Here is a 17,162-nt window from a genome sequence, read left to right as displayed (position 1 = left end):
TCTCGAACAAGCCATGAAGGCCCAACGGTACTAACCGACCGCCGTGTCATTCTCAGCTCGGAGGCGTCACGGGATGCGGAGACCGAGGGGCATGTGGTCAGCACACCGCTCTCCCGGCCGTATGTCAGTTTACGAGACCGGAGCCGCTACTTCTCAATCAAGTAGCTCCTCAGTTTGCCTCACAAGCGCTGAGTGCATCCCGCTTGCCAACAGCGCTCGGCAGACCGGATGGTCGCCCATCCAAGTGCTAGCCCAGCCCAACAGCGCTTAACTTCGGTGTTCTGACGGGAACCGGTGTTACCACTGCGGCAAGGCCGTTGGCCGACAACTGCTTCCACTCCATAGAATATTTTTTTTAATGTGTGATTTTATAAAGCGTTGTGTCGCAGTGTTGGACTATAGTTAACTGCAAATCACTGAGACGAAAAAAGAAGAACTCCTTGTAGGAAAATACCATCATGTACATGGCCAGTATGTTGTCATATTTTCGCTGCCACCAAGCATTATAGCGTAAATTAGTTCCTTTGATACGAGAGAGAGAGAGAGAGAGAGAGAGAGAGAGAGAGAGAGAGAGAGAGAGAAGAGAGAGAGAGAGAGAGAGAGAGAGAGCTACCATTTGTGAAAGTGTTGTAAGTCCAGTAAATAAACCACCTCGCCTGCTTCTGAAGCACCTGACACATTTATTTGGAAATCACAAGAATACGTTTACCTATACAGATTTACAGTTACACTGCTGCAAGAAAATAACATCGACATCTTAAGAATAATTCGGTCGCCCTGTGAATGAAACTGCAATGTCGTGAAGAACAGCAACATCGCAGCATGAAGGAGAGAGATTCTCGCCGTCTAGTTGTAACTCGCGACTATAGCCCAATCCGTGTGGCACTGTACGGAATGACCTTTGCAGTGGTCACTAAAACTGGTTGAGATAAACATGCATTCACTGACAACACAAACTGCTGGCTGTCACTGACAAGGCGTGACACTCCTTCAGCATGTTACGTGACCGCGACTGGATCACCATTCCCTGTAGACACGTCGAATAGACAGTGTTGCCACACCGACAAATTGGGTTTACTTTATTCATGGATACGCCCAAATGCGACAGCTCCCTTCCGGCATTCTGCCACGACTTCACGTCGACCGTCTTACTGCCCAGATCTACATCTACATCTACATTTATACTCCGCAAGCCACCCAACGGTGTGTGGCGGAGGGCACTTTACGTGCCACTGTCATTATCTCCCTTTCCTGTTCCAGTCGCGTATGGTTCGCGGGAAGAACGACTGTCTGAAAGCCTCTGTGCGCGCTCTAATCTCTCTAATTTTACATTCGTGATCTCCTCGGGAGGTATAAGTAGGGGGAAGCAATATATTCGATACCTCATCCAGAAACGCACCCTCTCGAAACCTGGCGAGCAAGCTACACCGCGATGCAGAGCGCCTCTCTTGCAGAGTCTGCCACTTGAGTTTGTTAAACATCTCCGTAACGCTATCACGGTTACCAAATAACCCTGTGACGAAACGCGCCGCTCTTCTTTGGATCTTCTCTATCTCCTCCGTCAACCCGATCTGGTACGGATCCCACACTGATGAGCAATACTCAAGTATAGGTCGAACGAGTGTTTTGTAAGCCACCTCCTTTGTTGATGGACTACATTTTCTAAGGACTCTCCCAATGAATCTCAACCTGGTACCCGCCTTACCAACAATTAATTTTATATGATCATTCCACTTCAAATCGTTCCGCACGCATACTCCCAGATATTTTACAGAAGTAACTGCTACCAGTGTTTGTTCCGCTATCATATAATCATACAATAAAGGATCCTTCTTTCTATGTATTCGCAATACATTACATTTGTCTATGTTAAGGGTCAGTTGCCACTCCCTGCACCAAGTGCCTATCCGCTGCAGATCTTCCTGCATTTCGCTACAATTTTCTAATGCTGCAACAGATACCGTACAACTGACCCATATACACCACTTCACTGCAATGACTTACGTCTCAAGACCGCCCTGTATCCGAGCTATAATAAGATCTTGTATGGACTACAGATGGACACACCATTGTTCAGCAAGACAAAATAGATCAGATAAGCTAGGTAAGAGGCTGTATAAAGCCTCTGGAGTCTTCAAACCAATTCCAACTAAGGCTTTGCTAGTTAAATGCCATTACAACTACCCCAGAAATACAAGGTGTAACGCTATTTTTATTGGTGGCTGAGAACAGTGTACCAGACAACAACACACCAGTATTTATTTTATTTGCAGACTAACAATTATAACTATTAGGAGTAGTATGCTTTTACGTCGATTAGTACCTCCTAGTACATGTGATAAGAGCAAGCCATTAATGCTTATTTTCCCTTGGACAGTGACGCCTGTGGGTTGAGGACGACACGGCGGCCGGTCGCTACCGTAGGGCCTTCTGACGGAGTTTAGTTTTTTGTAGGTCAGATGTTGACTCGTGAACGCAAAACGGCTAGCCTAAACTGACAGGCGTAGCCCACTTAAAAAGGGACTGTATGAACTTCCCTCACCGATCTGTTTCTTACACACGAAGTGTGCAGCGCACAACTAGGACTTCGACATATTCCGACAGGAAGCGGCAACTCTCAACCGTTTTCGAGAAAACTGAGTTTAAAAATTTTAGGCGTGCTACTACAATTTGAATGGTCGTTGTTCACGAAGCAGTTCGGAGCTGACCAAGTAAGTACTTAGTTTTATGAGCAGAATGTCTCAGGATCGAATCTCATTGCAGGTGCACGATTTTCGATCCCTCATAACTCCAACCGCACATTATAGGGAGTGTGCAAATTATCAATATTTAATTATTCATTATTTTCACGATCTTTATATTGGAAAACGGAGAAAAAATCTTAAGTAAGAAGGGGATTATAAAAACAGCATATAAAAGAACTTCCGATCACATCAGTATATAATACTTCCATCATATTATAGGCACGGCGGGACTAAGTGAAATATAGTACAGAGTGATTCTGTAACGATATTAAAAACTTTCGGGGATGATGGAGAAGGATGAATGTATCGCTTTTAGGTAAGAGGCCTTGGTCCGGAAATGACACAGTCGAAATCTGAAAGGGAAAATCGTTCACATACCTCTGAGTGTGGACCTCTTCCACGTCAAGCTCTTTCCATATTTTGAGAGGAGGTTATATGGACAAAAACAAGAAAAATGTGCAGTAAACATGCGTACTAAAATGCTCCCTTAAGAGCTATGAGCATTTGTTCAATAGAAAACGTGTTACACAGTAGCAAAAATGAACAAGACCTAATGACTCTTAAGGAACACATTTTAGAGTCCATGTTTAATGGCCGAATTTTTCTTGTTTTGGTCCACACTATCTTCTCCCAAATTTCGGAAGGCAAAGAGCTTGCGGTAGAAGAGGCCCAGAGTCAGACGTAACAGAACGGTTTTCGCTTGTAACTTTCGACTCAGTCTTTTCCAGGCACTGGTCCCTTACCTCAAATTGCTGCGTTCACCAATCTCCATCACCTTTTATGTACTCTGGCCAAGGAAGCTGTGTACACTGGGTCAGTGAAATATGATGTCCCGCCCGCTGATTTCCTCCGAGCCATTGGGGCTAGGAACAGGACCCAATGGAACGAAAACTTCCAGCTATCCATCGAAATTAAAGGGAAACATTATGCCGCAGTGCTACGCAGACCTCAGTACCAAAACTGTAGAAACAGCAGAAACTTTACACTGAGGTGACAAAAATCGTGGGATAACCTCCTTTTGCCAGGTCAAATACAGCAGCAGTTCGACGTGGCATGCATTCCATAAGTCGTTGGATGTCTCCTGCAGAAATACGGAGCCATGCTTCCCCTGTAGATTTTCATAATAGCGGAAGTATTACCTGTGCAGGATTTTGTGCACGAACTAACCCCTGATTATGCCCCATAAGTGTTCGATGGTACACATGTTGGACGATATGGGTTGCCAGATCATTCGCTCGAACTGTCTAGAACGTCCTCCAAACCAAGCGCTAACAATTGTGGCCGGTGCCATGATGCACTGTAATCCACAAAAATTCGATTCTTGGTCAGTCGCAAACAGTTGTGGTCCAATGAAATGGCGCACTGTCATCCACAAAAATTACATCGTTTTTTGGCAAAATGGAGTCCATGAATGGCTGTAAATGGTCTCCGAGTAGCCGAAAATAATTTCTAGTCAAACGTCGGTTCAGTTGGACTACAGGATCCAGTCCAGTCAATTCCATTTCATGTAAACACAGACCACATCATTATGCAGCCACCACTAGCCTGCACAGCGTCTTGTTGACAACTTGGGTCCATGGCTTCGTGGGGTCCTACCGTGAGCTATTACCAACAGAAATCGTGACTCATCTGACCAGGCCACGATTTACCAGCCATCTAGAGTCCAAGCGATATGGCCACGAGCCCAGGAGCTGCAGGCACTCACATGCGTCGTCTGCTGCCACAGCCCATTAACGCAAAATTTTACCGCACCGTCCCAACAGACGCCCTCGTACTTCCCACATTGATTTCTGCGGTTATTTCACGCAGTGTTGATTGTCTGCTGGCACTGAGCTCTACACAAACGCCGCTGCTCTCGGTCATTAAGTGAAGGCCGCCGGCCACGGCGTTGTCCGTGGTGAGAGAGAACGCCGGAAATTTTGTATTCTCGGCACGCTATTGTCACTCTGGGTCTCTGAGTACTGAATTCTCTATTTCCGAAATGGAATATCCCATCTGTCTAGCTCCAACTACCATTTCGCGTTCAAAGTATCAATTTGTGCGACCATAATCACGTCAAAACCCTTTTCACACGAACCACCTGAGACAGTGACAGCTCCGCGAATGCACACCCTTTTGTACCTTGTGTACTTGGTACTATCGCCATCTGTATATGTTCATATCGCTGCCCCACGACTATTCTCACTTCAGTTTATACTGTCAATGGCGCGACTCCAATTCAATCACGGCAGATATCTGCCGCCTCAAACAGAACACATCTTTCTCGTGTAAATGCGGCAGTGAGCAAGATGTTAACCACATTTTATTCAGCTGCAACAGAAGGTATCAACAAACTATGAAACTAATGCAGCGTCTGATGCTGTCTGACAATGCTTTACCATCAAACATTCGAGCTCTTTGCGACAGTGGACATGAAAGTGCATAAACTCGTTCGACCTACACCTGAGTGTTGCTCATCAGTGTGGGATCCGTACCAGGTCGGGTTGACAGAGGAGATAGAGAAGATCCAAAGCAGAGTGGCGCGTTTCGTCACAGGGTTATTTGGTAAGCGTGATAGCGTTACGGAAATGTTTAGCGAACTCAAGTGGCAGACTCTGCAAGAGAGGCACTCTGCATCGCGGTGTAGCTTGCTGTCCAGGTTTCGAGAGGGTGCGTTTCTGGATGAGGTGTCGAATATATTGCTTCCCCCTACTTATAGCTCCCGAGGAGATCCCGAATGTAAAATTAGATTCTAGCGCGCACGGAGGCTTTCAGACAGTCGTTCTTCCCGCGAACCATACGCGACTGGAACAGGAAAGGGAGGTAATGACAGTGGCACGTAAAGTGCCCTCCGCCGCACACCGTTAGGTGGCTTGCGGAGTATAAATGTAGATGTAGATACCATTTTAGAAGAGACGCAAATATAAGAAAAGAGTAAAAGTTTCTTTTTTATTTATCTTATTTCTTAAATGGTTCAAATGGCTCTGAGCACTATGGGACTCAACATCTTAGGTCATAAGTCCCCTAGAACTTAGAACTACTTAAACCTAACTAACCTAAGGACATCACACACACCCATGCCCGAGGCAGGATTCGAACCTGCGTCCGTAGCAGTCCCGCGGTTCCGTTCTGCAGCGCCAGAACCGCTAGACCACCGCGGCCGGCTCTTATTTCTTAGAACGTTTATTTCCCGTTAAAGGGAAGTAATGTAATTTTTTTTTTTTTTTGGAACGGGTCAGGCTGTTACACAAATGTAAATAATAATCAATATACTCCACCTATAGCGCTCCATAAATGTGTGCTTTTAAGATGGGTCTCTCTCTCTCTCTCTCTCTCTCTCTCTCTCTCTCTCTCTCTCACACACACACACACACACACACACACACACACACACACGAGAGAAGCTGTGTCGTCACATGGAGAGATGTTTTCGTCGCTTTACAGACTCCGCCACTCATTACGCTCGGCCCGAGTATTGAGCCCCGTGGCCCCCGGCGCGCCTTTCATTGTCTCCGCATTAAGGCCGCCGTCTCTGAAGCGCGGCGGACTTGTCGCCGTAGATTGCCCCGTCTAGCCAGAGAACGCCCCTCTGCCAGGGAGTGCCGGGCATCGCTTGCTTCCTCCGTCCCGCCCCCTTCCTTTCCGCTCGCACACTCGCGAGGCGCGCCGCGCTCGGCCCCAGGACAGGAATGCCGGGAATTTTTTTTTTCCCCGGCGTCCCTTTATCCACGGCTAAATGCACTCGAGGCACTCCATAGCAACTGCGTCAGCCTTCACGTCTGCCCAGCCACTGTGCGTCTCTCCCCTCTCCGCCACCCTGCCTCTGGTTCCCTCTTGAAGCAGCGCCCAGAAGGGTCTTCACCCGCTCGCAACTTAAAAGGCCTGCTAGCTCTAAGTAAGTGACTCTTTAGTACTTCCTTTTGCTTGCTCTCCTTCCACCAGTGAGATGTAGCTATTAATTACACGTCTACGTTCGAGATGAGAATTTATTTTAGGAAGTATCTCAGGCGGTTGATAATGTAATCACAGATGTATCGAGAAGGGACTTGAATCACATTTAGGAAAGAAATTACTATTATACAGCCAAAGAAAAACAAGAGTGCACCGATATGGAAATCACCGTACAATTAGTCTATTATTAAATACACTATTGGCCATTAAAATTGCTACACCAAGAAGAAATGCAAATGATAAACGGGTATTCATTGGACAAATATATTATACTAGAATTGACATGTTCTTGCATTTTCACGCAATTTGGGTGCATATATCCTGAGAAATCAGTACCCAGTACAACCACCTCTGGCCGTAATAACGGCCTTCATACGCCTGGGCATTGAGTCTGTAGTGGACTGACAAGACAGCCAGTCCACAGTGACGGGTAACCGAAAGGCACGCGTAAACACACGCCGACTGGCGTGAAGTCTGGAACAGGATACGTAATGAAAGCTAATAAGAAAAGTACGTAGCTTCTATAATACTTAACTTTACTTCATCCTTGTGATACATCACTATTGTTAATACAAATCAGACACTTTAAATATGGTTAATGGCGCCTTGCTAGGTCGTAGCCATGGACTTAGCTGAAGGCTATTCTAGCTGTCTCTCGGCAAATGAGAGAAAGGCTTCGTCAGTGTAGTCGCTAGCAAAGTCGTCGTACAACTGGGGCGAGTGCTAGTACGCCTTTCTAGACCTGCCATGTGGTGGCGCTAGGTCTGCAATTACTGACAGTAGCGACACGCGGGTCCGACATGTACTAATGGACCGCGGCCGATTTAAAGCTACCACCTAGCAAGTGTGGTGTCTGGCGGTGACACCACAGAGTCAACCAGAGCTTGGATGACGTGTACAGGTACAGTTGCCTATGCAGCCTCAACACGATACCACAGTTCATCAAGAGTAGTGACTGGCGTACTGTGACGAGCCAGTTGCTCGGCCATCATTGACCACACGTTTTCAATTGGTGAGAGATCTGGTGAATGTGCTGGCCAGGGCAGCAGTACTCAGAAAGGCCCATAGAGGACCTGTAACATGCGGTCGTGCATTATCCTGCTGAAATGTAGGGTTTCGCAGGGATCGAATGAAGGGTAGAGCCACGGGACGTAACACATCTGAAATGTAACGTCCACTGTTCAAAGTACCGTCAATGCGAACAAGAGGTGACCGAGAAGTGTAACCAATGGTACCCCATACCATCACGCTGGGTGATACGCCAGTATGGCGATGACAAATACGCGCTTCCAATGTGCGTTCACCGCGATGTCGCCAAACACGGATGCGACCATCATGATGCAGTAAACAGAACCTGAATTTATCCGAAAAAATGACGTTTTGCCATTCGTGCACCCAGGTTCGCCGTCGAGTACACCATCGCAGGCGTCAAGGGTAACCGCAACCATGGTCTCCGAGCTGATAGTCCATGCTGCTGCAAATGTCGTCGAACTGTTCGTGCAGATGGTTGTCGTCTTGCAAACGTCCCCATCTGTTGACTCAGGGATCGAGACGTGGCTGCACAATCCGTTGCAGCCGTGCGGATAACATGCCTGCCATCTCAACTGCTAGGCGTTCCGTATTACCCTCCTGAACCCACCGATTCCATATTCTGCTAACAGTCATTGGATCTCGACCAACGCGAGTAGCAATGTCACGATACGATAAACCGCAATCGCGATAGGCTACAATCCGACCTTTATCAAAGTCGTAAACGTGATGGTACACATTTCTCCTCCTTACACGAGGCATCACAACAACGTTTCACCAGGTAACGCCGGTCAACTGCTGTTTGTGTATGAGAAATCGGCTGGAAACTTTCCTCATGTCAGCACGTTGCAGGTGTTGCCACCGGCGCCAACCTTGTATGAATGCTCTGAGAAGGTAATCATTTGCATACCACAGCATCTTCTTCCTGTCGGTTAAATTTTGCGTCTGTAGCACGTCATCTTCGTGGTGCAGCAATTTCAATTTCCAGTAGTGTATGTAGCCAATGAGTAACTAGAGTATAGTGTATTACTATGTCAAAACTCCATATTGTGTATTAGAGAGAGATCATACAACAACAACGACCTGATTTTAGAACTTCATACTTATTGGTGGAGACATCTCACAAGTCATAAACTATCATGTTCCTGAGTGCATGACGTGTTCCCACCTGTCGCCGTATGAGAGTACGTCGATCACGGCCCAACATCATAGTTTTGGTGGTCCACGTGTTATCGTGTGTGGAAACAATGTTGCGCGGGAGGCATAATTTTGCAAGTGCGTTCTCACCTCCAACAACTTTAACGCGGTACAGGCACCGGTTAACGTTCCTATGCTACTGTATTCCTTCCCCATGTGCGTCTTTCCAAGGGTGCATTCGGCCCTAGCTTGATTTAAATGAAGACAATGAGTGACCGTATCGAGATACGGAGGTGGAGCTTTTGGAACGAGGGGTTATTTGGCGAATGGAGTGGCCTGCCCGTTCCCTCGACGTAAACGCCTTCGTGTTATATACGTTGTAAGCCACGCTGGTGGAGGACGGGAACTGCCTACCACCAGCATTCCTTGCTAACTTTGCGGGAACACGTTGCGAAGCGCACATTGCTGTCCGTGCTGATCAGACTCGTATCAGGAACCATGTCTCTTCTTGTGTAATGTCCGTCCTCTCTTTCGTAATGTCCAGGAGGCCATCGTAAATCGCGGTGACGCCAGTGTAATTGATTTTTAATAAAAGTGTCAATTCTGCTCGTCCCAGTGCATATTTCTTTCAGTAACCTTCTGTACTATACTGTAGCAGTTCTTTCTGTGTATGGTTCAGGTTTCATCGGGCTATGTTACTCGGCAGTGACGCCACATGCAGAAATTACTTTCGTCCTTAAGTTCTGCGCATCACTGTAGAGGGCAGAGTTAGGAAAAATACGGATGTGTGCAGTGCATTCGTAGGTTTCGAGGAGGCCTTTGATAGTGTGGCTACAGACAAAGAAAGTTCCTTTGTTTGGCTGTGTAGTATCAACTACCGAGACATAAAGGAAAGGTATTCTCTGTATGCGAACCATACTGGAGTGAAAATGACATGAAGCCAGCGCTGAGAGAATAATAACGAGAAAAATATGAGGGAAAGCGTAATGCATCCTTACTCTTGGTTACCACAGTATTTCATTTGTATACTGAAGAGGTGATGGGTAAGTAACGGGCTATCTCGCCGCAGAAGTGTCACAATACAGTGTCGGAGCAGGGAGCCGGATACTTCATGAAATGTAATGCGTGGTAGTTGAGAGGTATAACATGCAAGTGCTCGAAAAGAAAACTACGATACCGGTGTGAGCAGGAAGTGAACATGCTGTGTGGCTAAATGTTAAACTTCGAAAGGAAGTGTACCTATTTTGCTACCTCGGAAGTGGAGCAGACAAAGAAGTAAGGCTCTGTGCTACATTCACTCAACTCACTCAGTACCTAAAGCGTTGCTGGCCCTAATTACAAGTAACTGATTCTTCAGTACTGCCTTTTGCCTTTTCAGTAAGATGCAGCCATTAGTTGCACAGTACGCTCAAAGCGGACAATTTTAAAGGATCGTTCTAAGCCGGAAGACCATGTAACCACAAATGGATCATGGAACTTCCATCAGATTTTGTAAGTTAGGTACACCTCCGAAGTAATATGCAGCAGACAGATTTGAAAATTTTTGCACTATCAGTCTAATCTCAAGAGACCATCGCAGACTGGGAGGGAAAACAGAAAATAGGTGAGGCGGGGACGTTCGGTTTTAGTGGTAAGAGAGGCACCGGAGAGGCAATTTTATCACTGCGATTAAAAACAGGTTACGGTGCGGGAACGTTACAAAATTTCGCTGTCAGATTACTATCACCTTGATGTAGCTTGAGTTGCGCTTCAGAGTCTAATAGTTACTACACACTAGGATGCTGGGTTAGGTTACTAGGATATACTTTTGGTGGAACATCGCATCGAAAACAGCCTAGAGATGAAATAATAATAGTAGGGGTTACCAAATCCATCGAGAATGAACTAAATCGATAAACAAGACGAGTAGAAGAAACGTTATGAGACAGTAGTCACTGTTCTACATACCAAATGTTGCACCGCTGGCGTCCCCAACATACAAAGCTACGGGAGGCACAAAACCTAAACAGATGGGTACTTAAGATTTTTGGATCTGCTAGCAATGAGTGCAAGAAATGCATGCTTGAACGAAACGGCAAATGCTATCGAAGCCTGCAGGTTGCGCTGTTGTATTTGAGCACGAACTGCATTTGCGCAATGTCCTCGGTACAATGCAAGTGTCAGAACACTGTTCTGCATAGTCGTGGGTGCTTTACGTCTGAATAAAGTGAATTCGAACATAGCAAAATTGCTCATGCTGGTATGGTGGGTGCTTTTGCAACCAAGGCAGCCGAAGTATTTGAATTTTCAAGAGGCAACTTATCGAAAATTTATACAGCATACAGGGAAAGTGGTAGAATATCATCCAATAAGCCACAACGCCAAGGACAATGTTTCTTGAGCGACGGTCTTTGAAGTGGATTGTGACGAAAACTCAGAGAACCACAGCTGCAAACATCACTGCAGAACTGAATGTCACATTGCGAACCCCGTCAGCATCAAAAGAACACGAAGTGTGTTCCATGAGCAGGAAACTGCAGGTCGAGCTGGTATTAAAAAGCTACTCATAGTGATGCAAATGCCCATAACAGGAAAACATGGTGGCAGAGCCACAAAACCTGCACTATGGAGGGACTGAAGAAAGTCATATACTCGGCTGAGTTTCATGTAACACTGATTCACACTACTAGTAGAGTTAATGTCCGAAGAGTGAGGCACCGCGCGGGTTCGGTGATGGTTTTGGCAGTCATATCGTACTGTTTCATGGGCTCCCTGATTACTCTACAACGTCGAATTACTGCCATGGATTATACACTACTGGCCATTAAAATTGCTACACCAAGAAGAAATGCAGATGATAAACGGGTATTCATTGGACAAATATATTATACTAGAACTGACATGTGATTACATTTTCACGCAATTTGGGTGCATACATCCTGAGAAATCAGTACCCAGAACAACCACCTCTGGCAGTGATAACGGCCTTGATACGCCTGGGCATTGAGTCAAACAGAGCTTGGATGGCATGTACAGGTACAGCTGCCCGTGCAGCTTCAACACGATTCCACAGTTCATCAAGAGTAGTGACTGGCGTATTGTGACGAGCCAGTTGCTCGGCCACCATTTACCAGACGTTTTCAATTGGTGACAGATCTGGAGAATGTGCTGGCCAGGGCAGCAGTCGAACATTTTCTGTATCCAGAAAGGCACAGACAGGACCTGCAACGCCGGCCGGTGTGGGCGTGCGGTTCCAGGCGCTTCAGTTTGGAACCGCGTGACCGCTACGGTCGCAGTTTCGAATCCTGCCTCGGGCATGGATGTGTGTGATGTCCTTAGGTTACTTAGGTTTATGTAGTTCTAAGTTCTAGGGGACTTATGACCTCAGAAGTTAAGTCCCATAGTGCTCAGAGCCATTTGAGCCAACCAGGACCTGCAACATACGGTCGTGCATTATCCTGCTGCAATGTAGGGTTTCGGAGGGATCGAATGAAGGGTAGAGCCACGGGTCGTAACACATCTGAAATGTAACATCCACTGTTCAAAGTGCTGTCAATACGAACAAGAGGTCACCGAGACGTGTAGCCAATGGCACCCCATACCATCACGCCGGGTGATACGCCAGTATGGCGATGACGAATACACGCTTCCAATGTGCGTTCACCGCGATATCGCCAAAAACGGATGCGACCATCATGATGCCGTAAACAGAACCTGGGTTCATCTGAAAAAATGACGTTTTGCCATTCGTGCACCCAGGTTCGTCGTTGAGTACACCGTCGCAGGCGCTCCTGTCTGTAATGCAGCGTCAAGGGTAACCGCAGCCATGGTCTCAGAGCTAACAGCCCGTGCTGCTGCAAACGTCGTCGAACTGTTCGTGCAGATGGTTGTCGTCTTGCTAATGTCCCCATCTGTTGATTCAGGGATCGAGACGTGGCTGCACGATCCGTTACAGCCATGCGGATAAGATGCCTGTCATCTTGACTGCTAGTTACACGAGGCCGTTGGGATCCAGCACGGCGTTCCGTCTTACCCTTCTGAACCCACCGATTCCATATTCTCCTAACAGTCATTGGATATCGACCAACGCGAGCAGCAATGTCGCGATACGATAAACCGCAATCGCGATAGGCTACAATTCGACCTTTATCAAAGTCGGAAACGTGCTGGTACACATTTCTCCTCCTTACACGAGGCATCACAATGAGGTTTCACCAGGTAACGCCAGTCAACTACTGTTTGTGTATGAGAAATTGGTTGGAAAGTTTCCTCATGTCAGAACGTTGTAGGTGACGCCACCGGCGCCAACCTTGTGTGAAAGCTCTGAAAAGCTAATCATTTGCATATCACAGCATCTTCTTCCTGTCGGTTAAATTTCGCGTCTGTAGCACGTCATCTTCGTGGTGTAGCAATTTCAATGGCCAGTAGTGTATGATCATTTTGGCTAATCAGTTCAGTCCCATGGTAATGTTTGTTCCCCAATGGTGATGCTGCAGTCCAAGATTACAATGCTCCAGGACTGTTTTTGTGAGCGCAAGTATGAATTGTTTCGTCTCCCCTGGCCACAACAGTCACTTCATCTCAATATTATTGATCATTTGAGTTCTTCTTTGGACTGACGGGTGCGTGATCGCTATCCTGTCATCGTTACCCGAGCTTCCCACTATTTTGCAGAAAGGACGGTTTACGATTCCCTTGAAAACAATATAGGACCTGTATTCATCCATTCAGAGATGACTGGAAGCTGTCTCGAATGCCAACTGTTTCTTACATCGTAATGATCATGGCACTGTTTTGTGTTTTTTTGTGCACCTGTGACTGCTACGGCCGCAGGTTCGAATCCTGCCTCGGGCATGGATGTGTGTGATGTCCTTAGGTTAGTTAGGTTTAATTAGTTCTAAGTTCTAGGCGACTGATGACCTCAGAAGTTAAGTCGCATAGTGCTCAGATCCATTTGAACCATCTTGTGCACCTGTAATTAGTGATGAAGGAAATACGAGTCTAAACATTGCCACAGAGAAGTTGGAAATGAGAAGGGAGACAGTTAGGAAGAGTGTCCTCGGGCCAGAAACAAATCGCTCGGAGGCGCCGACGTGCCGTCTTCCATTATTCAGGCGTCCGCGAGGCATTATGGGAGTGGGCGTCGCATTCCGTATTCTGCGCCGCGCCGCGTCTCGTGGCAGGTGGACGCGCCGGAAAACTTGCCCCGACCGTCTCCCCCAAACAGAAGGGAACACTCGCAGACACCTCTGCCCTCTCCGCGTCACGAAACTTGGCCGGACAACCCCTGGGAGCAATGTGACTCGGCGCAAATCTCATCTTCACCGAAAGGCCAAAAACTCGACATGCTAAATCTCAGTCACGTCGAGAGACGGAGAACACCCAGTACCAAGAAAAATACTGACTCACCACTGACGCATGAACATTGTGGTTCAAAATGGCTTTACCAAACTTTAAAAAACGAACAAATTAAAAAAATCATCGCATTGTGAGTATAAATATTCCGAAACTTCTTGTTGAGAATCGTTGGTAAAAGAATTAAAGTGTAAGCTTCCAAACCCCGACTACTGTTGAGAAATAATAAACAATGGACTGCGTAGATGAATTTCAAGCATTGCGTATTGTGTGTTTATCACATTCATTGCAGTGTGGTGAATATTATAACAATAGCGGTGGTAGAAAAAGTTCAATTTATTTTGTTGCGGCATCAGTGTCCGGAGACAGCTAAATTCGATTCAGATAGTCCAAAAATTAAGACCTGGGCCTTGTACGAAATGACTGGAATTCTTTTTTGAGAGTTCCCATTTTTTATTACAAACTTTTCTGCCACATCCATGAAGTCCCCACTCTTTTCGTATTAACTTCTTGTATCTACAGTTACATTAACAGCAACAACTGCTCGTAAACAAGTCCATTACATTACCAACTCAGTAAGTAACGTAACAACTCATAACAACTCTCTCTGCCAAATATGGCGCCAACAAACTACCAATGATAATAATGTATCAAAGATAATTCCTAACGTGTTACATTGATATTACAACTGATCTGTGGTATTAGTTCTTTCGTTCATTGAAGAGTAGAAATTCATGTGTCATTGCAGAATATTATTTATATTAATATTTGTAAGGAATGTTAATAACTGAAAATTATTTGGAGAAAATGAGGTGGACAGCAAATACCTTGATTCGCGCGAATTAACACAAAACGGTACCAGTAATTTTAGACGAGAAAACGTATCAATAGGTACAATAAAGGCTTTAGATTATCAACCTTGAGTCTTTACAAGCTTTCCGATGAAAATGTGATTCAGTGTTGGAACACACAGTATGTTGGAAAGCCGTTATGCGATAAACAGATTGAAAGTAGAGCAATTGTAATAGAAGGTGGTAGTTAAGTCACAGGATGCTGGAGGCACTAGAGTACCAAACAGAACGCTGGAAGTATATGTGCTTTGCTATTTGACTACTTTGGCATAAAAATATCGGACAAATAGCCTGTATAGGAAATACAGACACCTCTCCTCTTCGCTGCCGTCTATGCGTCAGAAAACTTGGCCGGGAAACCCGTGTGAGCTACGTGAGCCGGCGCACATCTCATCTCCAGCAAAAGGCCGAAAGGTGGATACGTGAAACCTCTCTCTGTCACGTCTGGAGACGTCAGACACCAGTTACTGATTCAACACTGTCACATAAATACTGTGTTGCAACGTAGCCTAATTAAAAGGTAAAAAATAAAAAAAAATAATTCGATTTAATCATATTACGAGTGTAAATATTCCAGAATGTAATGCTGAAAGTTATTTGTACAGGAATTAAACTTCAAGATTTCTTGATGACCATAGCCTATCATCAGTTGAAGGGAATGATTAACATCCTGAAAACATATTATGACGAGAACATAACGTGGTGCAGTTTATGTCAGATGATCCTGGAGAAATTGGAGTAGATGATGATGATGATTATGATGATGATGATGATTGGTTTGTGGGGCACTCAACTGCGCGGCTATCAGCGTCCGTACAAATTCCCGACCTTTGCTCAGTCCAATCTCGCCACTTTCTTGAATGAAGATGAAATGATGAGGACAACACAAACACCCAGGCATCTCGAGACAGGTGAAAATCCCTAACCCCGCCGGGAATCGAACCCTACACCCCGTGCTCGGGAAACGAGAACGCGACCACGAGCTGCGGACAATTGTAATAGAGAATGGGACGAAATTAGTATCCATGTTTTGCGATGTGGGCATAAAAATACTTCACGATGGCAAAAGTAAAGAGGAAGGATGTAAATTAGTGAGAAAATCGTTTCCGGAAAAGAGAAAGAAATTATCATCGTATATAATTTGTAAGTATTAGGATCTTGATAACTCCAAAGTTTATAGCTGGAGGGTCTTGAAATACTTCGAAAGAACTGAAAAAATTCTAACTTCTGATCTGGATATCTTACGAAAATACTTCCGTAAATGGCGGCTACAACGTAACTCAAATAAGACAGAAGTTGCATTTTTCCACTTGTCCGACATATTGGCATACAGAGTCCTTAATGTCTATTTTGAAGGGACCAACTTCGTCATAAGACGCATCCAAAATACCTTGCGATCGCCTTAGAAAACTTTCTTTTAAGGAAGACATGAAGTGAAGATCATAAGCAGAAATAATATTATTCATGAACTCCGTTGCTCTAGCTATGGATCGTCGGCAGATTTTCGTCGAGTATCGGCACTCGGATTGGTATACTCAACAGAAGAGTACTGTGTGTCTGCCTGGCTTATTACTCCATATATGAAAAGGACAAATGTACCAAAATAACGAATCCATGTGCGTTGTTAGTGATCAGTTTGATCTACTATTACAGCTAGCAATCCACTATGAGTCACATTTCACCACCTGATTCAGTCATTACCTGCTACCGTATCTTCCTTCGCCGTCGGCGTTGTCGTTGTTACCGTGAGACACCGGTATACCAAGAGGAAAGGCGCGTCGATCTTAGAGCATGAGATATGATGACCTTAAGCCATTGACAACACACAACGGTCACGGTAGCACCTGATTCCAGAATAGCTGCAGTAGCTAAGATCTACGAACTATCCCCTGTTGACCAGGTCCCCAAAACTTAACTCGTAACGAGATCCCTTCAAAGCAAATTGTCATAACGATCGTCTATAAAGGCTTCGTACAACGAGAAGAAATGTTACGGTTGATGGAATAATAACAGATACGACCAAACTGTCTTGTCTCTTCTGCTTTATTTAACATAACTTCGTTCACAGTTTCATTTCGCATTCACCACTCATTCACCGAAACCCTTTGATGAACAGTTTTGGTTGCTTAACACCAAC

At 45.5% G+C, this 17,162-nt stretch overlaps 1 pseudogene; it reads right to left on the bottom strand.

The window, feature by feature from the left end:
- Positions 1 to 204: 204 nt before the first annotated feature.
- Positions 205 to 322, bottom strand: LOC126110032 (5S ribosomal RNA; annotated as a pseudogene).
- Between the last annotated feature and the right edge of the window lie 16,840 nt (positions 323 to 17,162).

The sequence above is a fragment of the Schistocerca cancellata genome, chromosome 12 (genome assembly GCF_023864275.1).
Source record: "Schistocerca cancellata isolate TAMUIC-IGC-003103 chromosome 12, iqSchCanc2.1, whole genome shotgun sequence".
Taxonomy (NCBI): Eukaryota; Metazoa; Arthropoda; class Insecta; order Orthoptera; family Acrididae; genus Schistocerca; species Schistocerca cancellata.
The sequence above is the reverse complement of the archived record's forward strand: the minus strand, read 5'-3'. Positions and strand labels throughout refer to the sequence as shown.